At 38.3% G+C, this 15,456-nt stretch overlaps 1 long non-coding RNA gene across 2 annotated transcripts in view; it reads left to right on the plus strand.

Annotated features, from left to right (window-relative positions):
- The first annotated feature begins 2,271 nt into the window (after window positions 1–2,271).
- Window positions 2,272–15,456, plus strand: part of LOC134730873 (uncharacterized) — a 69,459-nt gene continuing 56,274 nt past the window's right edge. Inside the window, exons 1-2 of one of the 2 annotated variants that reach the window (XR_010112868.1) lie at window positions 2,272–2,504; window positions 6,082–6,199. This is a non-coding gene — a long non-coding RNA (uncharacterized LOC134730873). The remainder of the gene's footprint in view (window positions 2,505–6,081; window positions 6,200–15,456) is intronic. The other variant, XR_010112867.1, reaches the window with a different exon arrangement.

Here is a 15,456-nt window from a genome sequence, read left to right on the forward strand (position 1 = left end):
AAACTGTAAATGTGGTAGAGAGGAAAGAATGATTCCTAAGATATTTGGGGATTCTGGAAGAGTTTGCCTGAGCTGAACTTTGGAAATCAGAAGTGAGGGAGAGGAAGGAGAGGAAGGAACATTCTAGGAGGGAAAACTGAACTAGGCATTTTGTGGGACACCTGGAGGATCACGAGGTTGAGGACATGCCAGGGGGAATTCAGATTTCAGATAAGAGGCTTGTGGAAAAAGTTCAAAGAGGAATATTGAGACCACATTATGAGGGATTTTAAATACCAGGCTGGGAGTCTGTGCTCTGCTTTTAGGTTAATGCTTCTCAAAAATTTCCCTAAGGGTGATAGGAATATTGTCTCATTTGACTGCAAAAATTTTAAAGTTTTATCTAACAATGTATAATGGATTATTTTTAAAGCTAAAATAATGTCCATGAATGTTGCATTCTATTGCATCTTATTTATTTTAGTTGTTCTATAACAATTATGATTTTCTTTCATTGAAACTTCCAGAAAAATCCAAGTTGCAGGATATGTCTTTTCTTAGAGCTTTAATTAGAGCTTTAAGTACCCCCCATATTTCTAAGAATCCTTGACGTAAGAGCATTCCAAATAAAAAGCACCCGCCTTAGGCTACAGAAAACCACTATAAATATTTTGAAAAGAGACTCATACACTAGCTAAAGGTAAGACATATTTTTTTTTTTTGAGACAGTATCTCACTCCTGTTGTCCAGGCTGAAGTGCAGTGGTGCGATCTCAGCTCACTGCAACCTCCACCTCCCAGGCTTAAGCAATCCTCCCATCTTAGCCTCCCAAATAGCTGGCACTAGTAGGGGCAAGCCACTGTGCTGGGCTAATTTTTGTATTTTTTTTTTTTGGAAAAACTGATTTTCACCATGTTGCCCAGGCTGGTCTCTAACTCCCAGGCTTGAGCAATCTGCCCACCTTGGCCTCCCAAATTGCTGGGATCACAAGTGTGAGCCACTGCACCAGGCCAGGCACACTTTAAAAAGGAAACAAGAGCTGCAGGCAAATGCCAACCTGTTCTGTTCTTGGGGACCTTTCCTTTTCTTAAGCTTTCCCTACGCAGGACAGAGGTGAAGATCACCACCACAGTCATTGCTAAACATGGACAATCTTTACCTCTTCAAATCATTGGCACATACATTATTTCATTTTTATTTCAGCATATTCTTCCAAGAATGGATCAGAGGCCAATAGAGGGCTACACTGGGGAATGTATTTCCCCACCTGGAAAAATATATGCATTTTGCTCCTTATTTGAGACCACTGTTTCTTTATTAAAAAGTCAAAAGTTTATTTGAGAATGATTCTATCTTGTTAAATAATAAATTTTCGGGTACAGATCTTCACTCTGCAACAATGAGGCCTTTCTTATTTGGTGAGATAATACTACTTTCCCTTAATTTACTTGTTTGAACCTGGCTAAGAACATTGCAATTGAGACTTTTACTGCATGTTGGCTGGGCCTAGCTTCTGAGAGTGGGACAGGGATGGTTCCTTGGAAGGGTGGATGTTCTTGAGGCTGTGGGAGAAATTAATTCTCAAAACAGGGTGTCCATGTTGCCTGTGCTTTTGATTGACAACCTTGATTTACGTGATTTACGTTGCTTTGATGTCTAGCATATGATATCTTTTCATGATTTACAACTGGGGATATAAGGCACTACAGGGATGTTAATGTTTCTTCTTATTGCTATTTCTTTTTCATCCATGCAGTGACCCCAAACCTAGCAAATGTTATAGGCTGAAACTCTGGATGTGGGCAAGAGAAGGGGGTAGGGGGAGTTGTCTTATTTGAGACCCATGACCTTTGAGTTGGAAACTTCTCTTATAAATAGATAATTATAAAAGTTGTGATTTAAATGGGGGCCCTGAAAGGCTCTCTGACCCCAAATATCTCTCTCTGCCTACCTGCAAAGAATCTGCCAAAATTAAGGCTTTCATAAGTCTCTTATTAAGGCAGAAATACTTTGGGGCATTTATGGAGGACTTGGGGAGGTGATGTTGAGGTTAAAACCCAAGTCGATTTTAGCCCCATCATGGAATCTTAGAAACTTTTAGGAGCCTAATAAATAAGAGGTCAATCTATTCAAAGTTCCACCTAGGACAAAAATGCTTTGTAATTGCTAAAAGTTATTCACCCAGCTTCAGACAAGCAGAGTAAAGACCTAGAAATTCACCAAGTGATGAAGCAATTTCTTCCATAATTACACCATAATAATGGTATTTGTTTGACAATTATTATACTATGCAACTCTCAGCACACTTTTTCATCTATATTACTTATTTACTTCTGTGTGTTGAGCCCAAATCTGCCAACATGTGACTTCCATCCTTTGATCTTATTTTCTGGGAGCAGCACAAAAAAAATGTGGCTTCCTTGAAAGCTCTTCATGTATTTAAAGATCACTCTCAAGCCTGCAGTCAACCTGGAGTAGGCAGATGAAGCAGCTGGGGAAAAGACCTCTTGACCTACCAACAAACAGTAAGCACTTAGGGGAACAAATGAAAAACTATATGTGCATAAGGTTACTTACAGAAGCTTGAATAGAAAAAAAATCACAATAACTTAGATGACCATCACTGGGAGATTAGTTAATAAAATTACCATGTATGTTTATCATGTGATGTGGTGCAACTACAGTCACATGTTACCCAACAATAGGGCTATGTTCTGAGAAACGTATTAATGGGTGATTTTATCCTTGTGCAAACATCAGAGTGTACTTACACAAACCTGCATAGCATGGCCTACTACACACCTTGGTTATAAGGTATAGCCTATTGTTCCCAAGCTACAAACCTGTACGGCATGTTTCATTACTTAATACTATAGGTAATTGTAATACAATGGTAAGTATTTGTTAATCTAAAATACACAAATTGTCTATGTATAGGACACTTACTACGAATGGAACTTGCAGGACTGGAAGTTGCTCTGGGTGAGTGAGTGAGCGAATGAGTGAGTGAATGTGAAGGTCTAGGACACTCCAATACCCTACCATAGATGTTACAAACACTGTGTGCTTCGGCTACACTAAATTATTTTTAAATTTTTATTTCCTCAATGATAAGTTAACTATGGGCACATATTCTCAGGGCCTCCTGGGGCTGTGTCATGGGCAAAAACAAATCTTAAGTAATAATAATGATAAATTAACCTTAGCTTACATTTTTACTTCATGAACTTTTAAATTTCATTTAACTTTTTTGTAATAACACTCAGCTTAAAACATAAACACATTGCAGAGCTGTACAAAAATGCTTTCTTTCTTTATATCCTTATTTTATAAGCTTTCTATTTTAATTTTTTATTTTGATTTTTTACTTGTTAAACATTTTTGTTAAAAACTAAGACACAAACACACACATTAGCCTAGGCCTACACAAGGTCAGGATCATCAATATCACTGTCTTCCACCTCCACACCTTGTCCCACGGGAAGGTCTTTAGGGGCAATAACACGCATGAAGCTGTCATCTCTTGCGATAGCAATGCCTTTTTCTGAAATCCGTTTTGAAGGACTTGCCTCAGGCTGTTTTACAGTAAACTTTTTGCACATAGAAGGAGTATGCCCTAACAACAATAAAATGTATAGAACAGTAAATGCATAAGCCAGTAACATAGTCATTTATTATCATTACCAAACATTACACACTGTACATGATGGTATGTGCTGGAGTTTTACACAACTGGCGGTACCAGCATCACCACAAACACATGAGTAATGCATTGCTCTACAATCTTATAACAGCTACATGGTCAGTAGGTGACAGAAATGTTTACAACTCTACCATAATTTTACGGGACTACCTTCATAAATGTAATCTGTCATTGACCAAAACATCATTATGTGATGGATGACTGTATTAAAAATGAGGATGTAATGATACATTTTTGACTAGAAAAATATTCATGGCATATTGAGTAAAAGAAGCTGTTCATAAAACAGGTATATGATTCTATTTGGAAAAATTATAAACATATATATATCCATTTTTATAAATATGCAAGAAGGGATAATTAATAACTAACCTATGGTTAATATTGAATGGCATTTGGATGGTGGGATTGGAAATATTTTCTTGAATTTTTCTTCTTTATATATGTCAACAGAAACCCTTTATGATTTTTTTCCCAAAAGCAATATAGCTATTTTCAAAATAAAACGAGAACAAATGACTGCTTAGTGCGCAGTTGGTATTCAGTACACATTCATTGAACTGAAACTGGAAGGTGAAAATAAAACATTACCTAAGTCCTGTAAGAACAAAGAGAGAGAGAGAAAAAGAGTGGTATGTGTGTTTGTGTGTGTGTGTGTGTGTGTGTGTATGTGTCTGAGAGAGAGAGAGCTTGAAAAATAAAAGAAAAATTTGTTCAGGGTGGCCTAAAAGGAGCAATGGAAACAAATTAAGTAAAATGTCAAAGCTGAATTAAAAAGATAAAATTCCCAATGAGAGATAATCTGGATGGTGGAACTGAACTGCATGGGAAGTAAGCAAGAGCTTCCAAAACTCAAACTATTGTTTGAGTTTTGGAAAAACAAAAACAAAACTAAAACTTTTCCAGTTTCTGAAAGTTGACCTTTCATAAACCCATCTTCATTTCTTCCATTTGTTATAAGGATACTGAAAAGGGTCAAAATTATGTGTCGGATTTCTCCTACATGGCTTAAGCCTAAAGTGAAGCATCTCCGTGTAGAAGAGTGGCCACTCTGGGACTAATCTGGGCACAGCACAGCCTTTCCTCCCAGTGGAAAGTGTTCTTTGTCAGATTCTAGCCTCGGGCCTTTGCAGCTGGCTGTGCCCCAGTCTGTTGGGTACATCATGGAAAATGAGATCCTGTATTAGCCACACGTGCGCTGTATTTGAACAGTATGTTATGGCCTCCTGCCTGTGTGTAGGTTTTGAGAAGGTCAAGACACATCTGGTTCTAGTCTATCCTCACAGTTGGAGCAGGAAGAAAGTGGGTTCTGAAGATACTGGTTTCTGACCACTAAGGAGGGGGCTGTGAAGTTGTCTTTTATAGACTGAGTACATAAAAGCATTTTAGCATTTCTTCTTTCTCCTTTTTATTAACGAAAGCTGGTCTTTGAAACTCACGTTTCAAGCCACAAATATAAAACCCCAAACCAACCCTTGGCACTGGACTCATTATCCAGGCTCATCACAGCACCTTAAGACATGATAGTACTCTATTTGGAAATATGTAGCCCCTGACCTCAGGTCCAAAAGTCTTCCCATGCCCCAACAATCTCAAGCCCCCCCAAAATAAATAAATAAACAAAAACAAAAAACCCATTTTTTAGTTGACACTGCTTGCTCTATAACTGTAATCATATTTTTACACCCCCAGTTTCTCCTTGCCTCTGCTCATTTCTTACTGTGACCTGCATTCAACATCTTCATTTAGCCGCCTGTCTTCAATCTACCTTCAACTGCTATGCTCTGACTTTCACCCTGACCACCCCATTAAATTCAGCTGTTCCATCCAAGGGGGCTTATTCTCAAATTCCACATCCATCTTTGACATCGGTGAAATGTTTGACTCTGGTATGCATCTACTTCTTGAAGCTCTTCTACCTGTTTCCATAACATTGCATCATCCTGTTTCTCCTCCTATTTCTCTTCCTTTTCCTTCACTCTGCCTTCATGACACATTTTTCTCTTTCACTACAGGTCTTCATAATCCCCTCTGCTCTTCTTGTTCATTTTAATTCCCTTGGAGAATTAGCCACTATCAATATATCAATATTTTTACATAGATTGTACCATTCCACTCATACTGCTCACCAAATACATCTAGCTGATTGTTGCATGTCATCAGAAACTTAACATGCCTAAATCAAACTGGTCTCCTCACCCAAACCCATACTCAGATTACAAATTCATTCCCAGTGGTCTTGCTCTTACTACCATCTTCTCAATCTTGAAGGACAGAACCTTTATGATTATATTTTATTTTTCCAACTCCTTCTTTTATATGTCTGTATTTCCCTCAAAATCTTCCTCTTTCTTTGAAATTACCATTCAAGTGATCTCCCTATCCATCTCTCCTTTCAGGTCACAGGTCTGTAATTTTGAAATACCGCATGTGCACAAAAGAGAGTATAAAATTCATGTGTCTAATTACAAGAGTAAACAACAAAATGAACACCAGTGAATTGACTGCCAGATTAAGGTATTGAACATTTTCAGAAGAATGCTGCAGTTGTGAGTTACTCCAAAAGTTTGTCCTCTCTGCATATGATTCAACTGGTACACTGCAGTCAGACTAATTCTCTTGAAATACTACCTGTATTGAATTATTCTATTTCTCAAGAACATATGATGATTTACTATTGGTAAGTGAAAACTGCTAAGTTTTCAGTGTAGTTTTCAAGGCTGTCAAATATCCAACCCTGTCCAATTGCTTCTACTTTTTAACTTAGTAGCCCACCGCAGAAATCAAGTCAGACTATAGACTCTGTGTGTTTTGGTAGACTCGTCTTGGCTAGTTTCTTATATCTTTGCTGCTGAGACTCTAGAACCTTTTGCCTAAGCATCTTTGATAATAGGATGAGACTTAGTCCAAGTAGAGAACACCTCTCTCATGATTTTTTCAGGGCTTGGGGTGGCTTTAAACTCATTAACCAGTAAGAAGGAATTTTACTTAAAAGCTGTAGAAAATAAATCTAAATAGGGAGTAAACTGATTTCATCTTACTTTTTGCCTGAAGCTTTCGTGTATAAATCACGGCAGAAATTTCATATGAATAAAGCATTTCCTTCCTCGCATCTGAATTTGCATTGACTTTAAAATGAAACTAACCACAATAATGTGAGTTGTTGGAGGAAAAAAAATCTAATTCAAAAGCTGTTTAATAATAATGTCTTTACTCATTTATTTTCTCAGTAGGGAATGAGTATCACAAACACTTTTCTGTTTTTATCCCCAAAACTAATCTCCATTGCTAGGTCAATCTCAAGGGGACTCTATGCACATATGTACTGGGGACGTTTCTGTTTAGAAACCAGATATAATGCCAAACTTCATCCTGCTTTGGTTTTTATAAGCATCCCACGTTGTTGTGATAACTGAGATAAACTGAATTTTTTCTTCGCTTTTGAAAGCCAGAATGACAAAAATATGGTAAATATTTTAAAGCTAGATTTTAAGGTTGTTTCCCAAGCTGGCAGGAGTCTTGATGTTGCATCAACTGCACTTTAACATTTCCTGTAAGTGATTAAAGACTCTTTTTAGAAGATAATAATTACTTATTAAAACCACTCTTGGTTCACAAATTGATTTGAGATGGCAAGCAAGGATTTTTTTTGCAAAATGAGGCTCAATAATCTGGGCAGTCTTTCACAATTTTCGTTCTGATTAAATTGTCCCATAAAATATTGACTGCTAGCGTGTACCACTTTCCTACATCCCTGGGAATATCTGAAACAAAAGATGATGAGTTCTGCCTCACAATCCTAATATGAAATTAAATAAGAGATGAAATACTATGTAAAACATATTGAACACTGTATTGACAGAATCCCGTGGGACATTGTTCACCATGCCCACCATCATTCACTCTTCCCCTTCGCCATTCATTTTATTTTGAAATACATCTTGAGTACAGAAGAGTGTATAAAATCTTTGTGTATAATCACAAGAGTAAACAATAAAATGAACACCTGTACCTCGACTGCCAGATTAAGGTATTGACCATTTGCAGAACCTAAGAAATCCCCTGAGTGTACTTCCCTTTCATTGTTCTTTTCTTGGGCTGGGTTGTGAAACCTCAGGATGCACTTGCTTCCTCAGGCCCCTTCTATGTAAGATTATTTCTGGAAACGGCCTGATAAACCTCTTATTGGCATTCCCACCTAACATCTACCTCTCTTTGTGTGCTGGCTTTTTCTCCAAGTGCTCAGACCACAGTTGTGCCACATTCCGCCTTCTAGACATCCAATCCCACCTATTTTGCATCTATATCAGTCAGGGTTCCAGCAAGAAATAGATAGCACATTCACATTTTGAGGATAATTTTTAATAGAAATCTTTTGTTTGTTTGTTTTAGAGGTCTGAACAGAATTTAGGGAAATCAATAGAAAAATCATATATTATCCCTGGGCTAGCAGTGGAGGAGAAGCCATACCATCCTGCTATGAAAGGGGTAAAGAATAGAGTGGCTTCTGGCCGGGTGCAGTGGCTTACACCTGTAATCCCAGTACTTTGGGAGGCCGAGGCTGGTGGATCATGAGGTCAGGAGATCGAGACCATCCTGGGTAACACAGTGAAACCCCGTCTCTACTAAAAATACAAAAAAATTAGCTGGGCGTGGTGGCAGGCGCCTGTAGTCCCAGCTACTCAGGAGGCTGAGGCAGAAGAATGGCATGAACCTGGAAGGCGGAGCTTGCAGTGAGCCGAGATGCCGCGACTGCACTCCAGCCTGGGTGACAGAGCAAGACTCCGTTTCAAAAAAAAAAAAAAAAAATAGAGTGGCTTCCGCAGCCCAGACCTGAGGAGCACGGCACAGCCTGAAATGGCTCGTAGCCTTTTGCAGAGACACAGTCTTGCTGTCAGGGAAAGACTCATGGGGTGCCTTGATCTCTTGATGCCTACTCCTCACCCCAATGAGAGTCCAAATGAATGAGAGAGGGCAAGGGAAGCCTTCCATGCAAACATAGACCAGCCTCCTGGGCCATTAAGCAGGTGGGTATGAGTGGGGAATAAATCTGGGGGAGTCCATGGAAGCCATCCATCACAGCTTCTAAGGCATCAGTAACAGAGGAGCTTCAGAAAACATCCCTAGCCCTAGTGTCTTCAAAAGGAAGGGAGACTGGCCGATCCATCTCACTTATTTTCCTATGTTGTTTGTTTTAATTTAATATCTGATTCCCACCTCTCTTGAGATCCTCCAAAGACCCCTCTGCCCCTTGTCCTGCAACCTGATCCTCTGAATACGAAACTGCTACATGACATCTTTTAACATATGTCTGGACAGAGAGTACCCATCTTTTAAGGCCCATATCAGATTATATTATTTTCTGGGGAACTTTGTTAATGACATATCCCCAGAAATGTCTTTTACTCTCAACTCTTCTTGCACCTATAATCCAAATCCATGTTCTCCAAAATTTTTGATCACAGAGCCTCTGAAGAAAAAAGAAATTAAGCATAGTTTTCTGGTCTATGTTTAGTCATATGTTTATAGATTATATGCATGTGCAGTTCTAATATATGCATTATTTTAAAGGACACATAATTCGACCTTGAAATAATAAATTAATAGAATAAAAGTTCAAGCTCTTTTTTCACTCACCTCAATCAGTCTTCCCCACTTTGGTAACTTGATCTTCCTCCATCTCTAGTGCTTATTTCTATTCTTTCGTGTTTATGATTTTTTGAGCTTCCTTCACAATGCAAAGTTCTAGACTATTATAATCATGTTTTTATAAAAATGAAGTGGTTTATAGAAGTGTCAATATGTGGTAAGGGTGGTAAGTTTATGTGTGTGTGTGTGTGTGTGTTTGAAACTTTTTTGTCACTTGTGTGGGGGAATGTGTGTTTGTGCCTGTGTTCACCTATCCTTGTGTGGGAGATATGTGTGTGTGTGCCTGCGTTCACCTGTCCTTGAGTGGGGTGTGTGTGTGTGCCTGTGTTCACTTGTACTTGTGTGTGTATGTGTGTTTGTGTGTGTGCATGTGTGCCTGCTTTCACCTGTACTTGTGTGCTGGGTTGCTACATAACATGGGCTTATTTCTGTGAGTATTGTTTTAAAATCTGGAGAAATGCTGCCCCGGAAAATGTCTGTGAAAACTCTGCACTCAAAGTTTAGAAAGAATAATGGAAAAGGTGTCTTTTCTGCTACTACTATAGAGTCAGCTTCAGGCTAGTAGTGAGAGTCCATGCTCTTCTTTAGTAAGCATCCAAGGCCTCCTAAAATTTTGGACTCAATTTTATTCCAATCAAAATGTTTATTTCCTCACGTCTATTTAGTTTAGAGGCATGCCACATGGGACTAAGATGATATGCAAAATAAATCCCCATTAACTGACTAAAGTGTGACCATGTGTGAACATACTTTCTTTCCAAAAAAAGAATCTCGAAATGTTAATGATGAAAGGCTATTAATTTCCTTCTTAGATTAAAGATCTTTCTATCCACCCTGCCTCTAATTTCTTTTGGGAAAATAACATTTGTTGTCTTCTCTGACTCTAAAGGTTATTTGCGTTTCACATAAGAAATAGAAAAATAAAAGAATAAAGAAAAACAAAGAAATTAAACGTGTTTCCATACCTAGAGATACCTGGTATTAAAATTTTAGCTTATGCTTCCAGTAATTTTTTAATGTATAACATCTTTTATACCTACTAGGAATCATACTTCATTTTTGAAATCTTCCTTTTGTTCTTAATATATCATGAACATATGTCCATAGGCTAATTATACTTGGAGAAGATGATGTTGATCACTGTATAATAAATATTTCATCATAAAGGTGTCTTATAATTTAAGAATTTTCATATAGTTAAAAGGTTACATTGTTTCCAGTTTTCACTGCAATGAACACTCATTTTCAACAGCATCTTTGCATATCTCTTATGTAATATAAATTCTTCAAAGTACAATTTCTGTTTCAAAAATATAAAACTTAAAAAAATTACTCAAGTTTATTATCATATTGCTGTCCAATTGTTACTATAAGGAAAGAAGGAGCTAAAGAATAGAGTGGTTTCAGCAGCGCAGAACTGAAGAGCATGCTGCAGCTTGAAATGGCTCGTGCCTTTTGCAGAGACACAGTCTTGCTGGCAGGGAGAAACTCATGGGGTATCCTGATCTCTTGATGCCTACTCCTCACCCCAGTGAGAGTCCAAATGAAAGAGAGAGGGCAAGGGAAGGCTTTCATGCAGTCATGGACCAGCCTCCTGACATTAAATGAAGATTGCATCATTTTTATATACTTGTCAATTGGGTAAATAAAAATTGCTAAATATTTTACCAATCACATTTATTTGATTGCTAGTGATGTTGAACACTTTTCCAAAATTTTTATTGGCTATTTGCATTTCTCCTTTTTTAAGTTGCCTGTTACATATTAATACAGGGTTAAGAAATCTTGTAGGCAGATAGTAAGGGTATGGGAGTCCTACATAAGCCTTTCCTTTTTAATGAAAAGCAGCCCCAAATCATTGTCTAACAAAGAGCAGCCTGTAAAGTCAATCTGCAGACATAGACAAGCAAGCTGAGAGCTTGCACGGTGAATGCCAGCAGGAACTAAGGACTAGACATGTTGTAGATGGCAGCTCCATCTTCCCTTCCTTTTGTCAGTCACTTGTACTATAAGGAGCAAACAAGATGGCCCGGATCAACTGGAAAGTCCATTTGCATAATATAAGATTAGGGTGGGGTGACCAGCCTTCCTCTCATGTTATGTAAACATCATACCTGATTGAACCAATCTGTCAGCCCTGTGTAAATCAGACACCACCTCCTCAAGCTCGACTATAAAATCCCGTGCATCTGCTACTATCTGGTCCTTTCCACTTGGAGACCCCTTACTCTATCTCCTTCTCTTCTCTTCTGCCTATTAAACCTCCACTCCTAAACTCTTCGTGTGTGTCCATGTCCTAAATTTTCCTGGCAGGCAACAACGAACCCCAGGGCATATATCTCAGACAACATAGCTGCTTCAATACCATTCACCCCTTTTTCTGTTAGATATTCATCTTTTTATTTAACAGTTCTTTATACATTACAAATATCAATCACTGCCCATCTTATATGTTCCCAATATGAAATCTTGGGCTTTACTGACAAGGACCTGGGTCACAAATAGGACTCACAAACTGTGCATGGTGAAATAACCAATGCTGGGAGAGAACTCTACAGAAACCGGATCTTACCAAATGGAGGTCCCTTTGAGGACTCCATATTTATACCATAAAGGCAACCAATTATGTTGCTCATGGTTGGAATTTATTTTATCTTTTCCTTTACCCAGAAATGGAAGAGTTCTGGTGCCTGTGCATTGGTTTGCATCTGTCTCTGTCCTTATGTTGAACCCTTCTCTGCAGTCTTTTCTGCGAGAAACAACAGAAGAAAACAATGTCTCCTGGAGTTGCATAGTAACCAAACAGTCCCCGCTGATGGTTTATGATCCTGACACATTATATTAACAGAGTTTCCAACACCACAGAGGGACCAATTTCTCTTAAAACTTTAAGATAATCATCCCATTAAATCATGCCAATCCGACACAAGGAATCTGACAAGGAAAGTGTCTACTTAAATGTTATACAAAATAGATAACTCTCAATGCTAAAATAACTACTTCTTTTTGGGTGAAGCCACAGTTTTCTTGTAAATAATTTCTTAACAGCCTCTATCATTTATACCGTCATATAAAGTAGGTGGATTGCTTGGAAACGTTGTAAACTCATTGACTTTGGGGTTTCATTTTTGTAGTATTCTTATTTACACAGGATCTACCATTGAGCCTTGATCAAATGACTTCATTTTTGGCCATAGTTGTCGCATATGTAAAATGTTACCAAATTGTTGAACTGTCTGAAGGAAGGAAATCAGAAGAGAAGCTTGCCTGCCTGCCTGCCTTCCCTTCTTCCTTCCTTCCTTCCTTCCTTCCTTCTTCCTTCCTTCCTTTCTATTTTTTGAGACAGAGTCTTCACTCTGTCCCCAGGCTGGAGTGCAGTGGCATGATCTGGACTCACTGCAACCCCCGCCTCCTGGATTCAAGCAATTCTCCCGTCTCAACCTCCCGAGTAGCTGGGATTACAGGCACGTGCCACACCCGACTAATTTTGTGTTTGTAGTAGAGAAGGGGTTTCATCATGTTGGCCAGGCTGGTCTTGAACTCCTGACCTCAAGTGATCTGCCCGTCCCAGGCCTCCTAAAGTGTTGGGATTACAGGCGTGAGCCATTGTGCCCGGCAAGAGAGGCTTTCTTAATTTCCCTTCTCAACGACCTGTTAATTAATCTTCCTCTTCAAACCCTGCTATTGGTGAAGCCAGTCGGGTTTCTTACTTTGCTCTTTTGCTGAGTCAGGAGCCAGCTGGAATGGGTAAGTAAACCATGAGACTCCTATATTTCATAACTGTAGCAGAACACTTTAAATATGTTTATTTTTGTTTAAAAAGATGCAAAGTCATCACCTACCCCACTGCTATAAAGGTATAAAAATGCTAATGTAATCTTTTTAAATCTGTTATTGCTTCTCTGGGAGGAATATGAGGTAAATCGAACCTACACTGATGCAGCAAAATTCAAAGCATTTGACAGAAGTTCATTTTCCTTAGTCGCCACCAGGCAATGATAATGGTTGTAAACAGCATATGCCAGATATCTGTATCTTGTCTTTTGGAGGGTTCCAGCTTACCTTCCATTTATCTGTTCTTCTAAGAATGAAAGTTAATCTGCTTTTTCACAGAAGTCATTTTTTGATAGTTGTTATACATAATTTGAACAGAATTTAAGTATGTATTCTTATGTGACTTAACTTAGAGAATATGTTATAGTTAACCCTTTCACTCTTTTGCTTACAAGCCTGAAAGTTGAAAATGTGTGAAACACTTGATGTTCTTCTTTACTTTCTTCAGGTATTTAATTTTTCCGAGTGTCAGAAATTTTATCTTCAATGGAACATATGTTCCCATCTGCCCTTTTTTTCTCATCACTAAAAAACACAGTGTCAACATTTATAGGAAAAACTCTCTCTGCCTCACAAAGTTATCTCTGTCCGCCTCACAAAGTTATTATGATACTCAAAGGTATAATGACATTAATAAAACTAGCTGCATTTATTAAACTCGGTTGTATAATAAATAATTTGACTGGTCTTTGTCCCTGGTTCCTGGAAGGGAGACTCTAAATTCTTGGAATTTTCTAAATGATAAGAGTGCCTTTGTTATTCACAATGGATCTCTGGGACCACACTTACATGTCAGCACAATCTCCCAGCCTCGGTGGAAGAGAGGGGACTGGAGATTGAGTCCAAAGACGTGGCCAGTGATTCAACCAATTGTGCCTGTGTAATGAAACCTTAATAACTGTGGACCCTGAAGTTTGGTGGAGCTTCCTGGTTGGTAAACATATCAGAACACATTGTGAAATACAACAGAAAAATTACTTCTCGAATTCAAGGGAATATAAGGTATATTAAAAGTCTGAAATAAAGCAAGCTGTAGTTTTTTCTCAGCAATGAAGAGGTCATTCTTGTCTGTGTTTCCCAGGTCCTCTTTCCTGAACTGAGGCCTACCCTGTTATAGCACTGGTAATTAAAATCATGTCACTGAGAGACACTTAATGATTATGAAATCTTTTCATCTTAAAACTGTGATGTGAGAACAAGACCCTGCAATATATAAATTATATGCAAATGATAAAGAGAACATGCAAATTGAAAACTTGGAAACTAAAAGCTCACACATAGCCCAAACATTCCCTAAATGAAGAATGAAATTTCCCTTCTAGAAACTGAGAGATACTATATCCAAAGATTTGACCTGCTTATTACTCAGATGACTGTGTTTTACAGTTAAAACCCTTGGATAAAGCTATTTCATATAGCAAGAAAATAAAAATTATCAAAGTTGAACCTACTGGCTGTCACTTTGCATGCCAGAATTCTGACAGACATCCCTGAGTAACATCCACAAGCCCCAAGAGATGAATACTGGAAGATTCTTTAATATTAGATTCCTCCCAAAATGACGGATGAGAGTCAGATCTCACCCGGGAGAAGCATCATGGGAAATAACCAAGGTGCCAAATAAGAAAGATTAAATCCATCCAATTTTACATGAGCTAAAGGAGAGCTCATTGAGCCTGAAGAAATAGGCAATAATATGACAAAGAAAAATAAAGAGGGTAGGAAAAATAGAGGGCAAGAAAAATAACTTGAATAAACTGATTTTAAATCTATGAAAAAATTGGACTTTCAGCAAAAATAATTTCCAAGTTCAAATTGTTGTTCAGAGGAGCTGAATTGGAAAGTAAATTATATGCAATGGACATGAGCAACAATCTCAGTTTATTACAATAGCCCTTTTAATGCCATCTCTATCTGCACAGGTTTGCCAACTCACTATAACCTTGAACATCACAGCAGTTTGTTTACTCCAGCTGTTTAAACCCTCACTAATTTGTAGCAATTAGTAGAAACCTAGCTTCATTCTGAATGATGGATTTTTTTTTTTTTTTTTTAGACAGAATCTCACTCTGTCACTCAGGTTGGAGTGCAGCGGCGTGATCTCAGCTCACTGCAACCTCTGCCTCCCACATTCAAGCAATTCTCCTGCCTCAGCCTCCCAAGTAGCTGGGATTACAGGCACGTACCACCCTGCACAGCCTTTTTTTTTTTTTTTTTTTTTTTTTTTGAGACAGAGTTTCACTCATATTACCCAGGCTGGAGTGCAATGGTGCGATCCCGGCTCACCACAA

The sequence above is a fragment of the Pan paniscus genome, chromosome 7 (genome assembly GCF_029289425.2).
Source record: "Pan paniscus chromosome 7, NHGRI_mPanPan1-v2.0_pri, whole genome shotgun sequence".
Classification (NCBI taxonomy): Eukaryota; Metazoa; Chordata; class Mammalia; order Primates; family Hominidae; genus Pan; species Pan paniscus.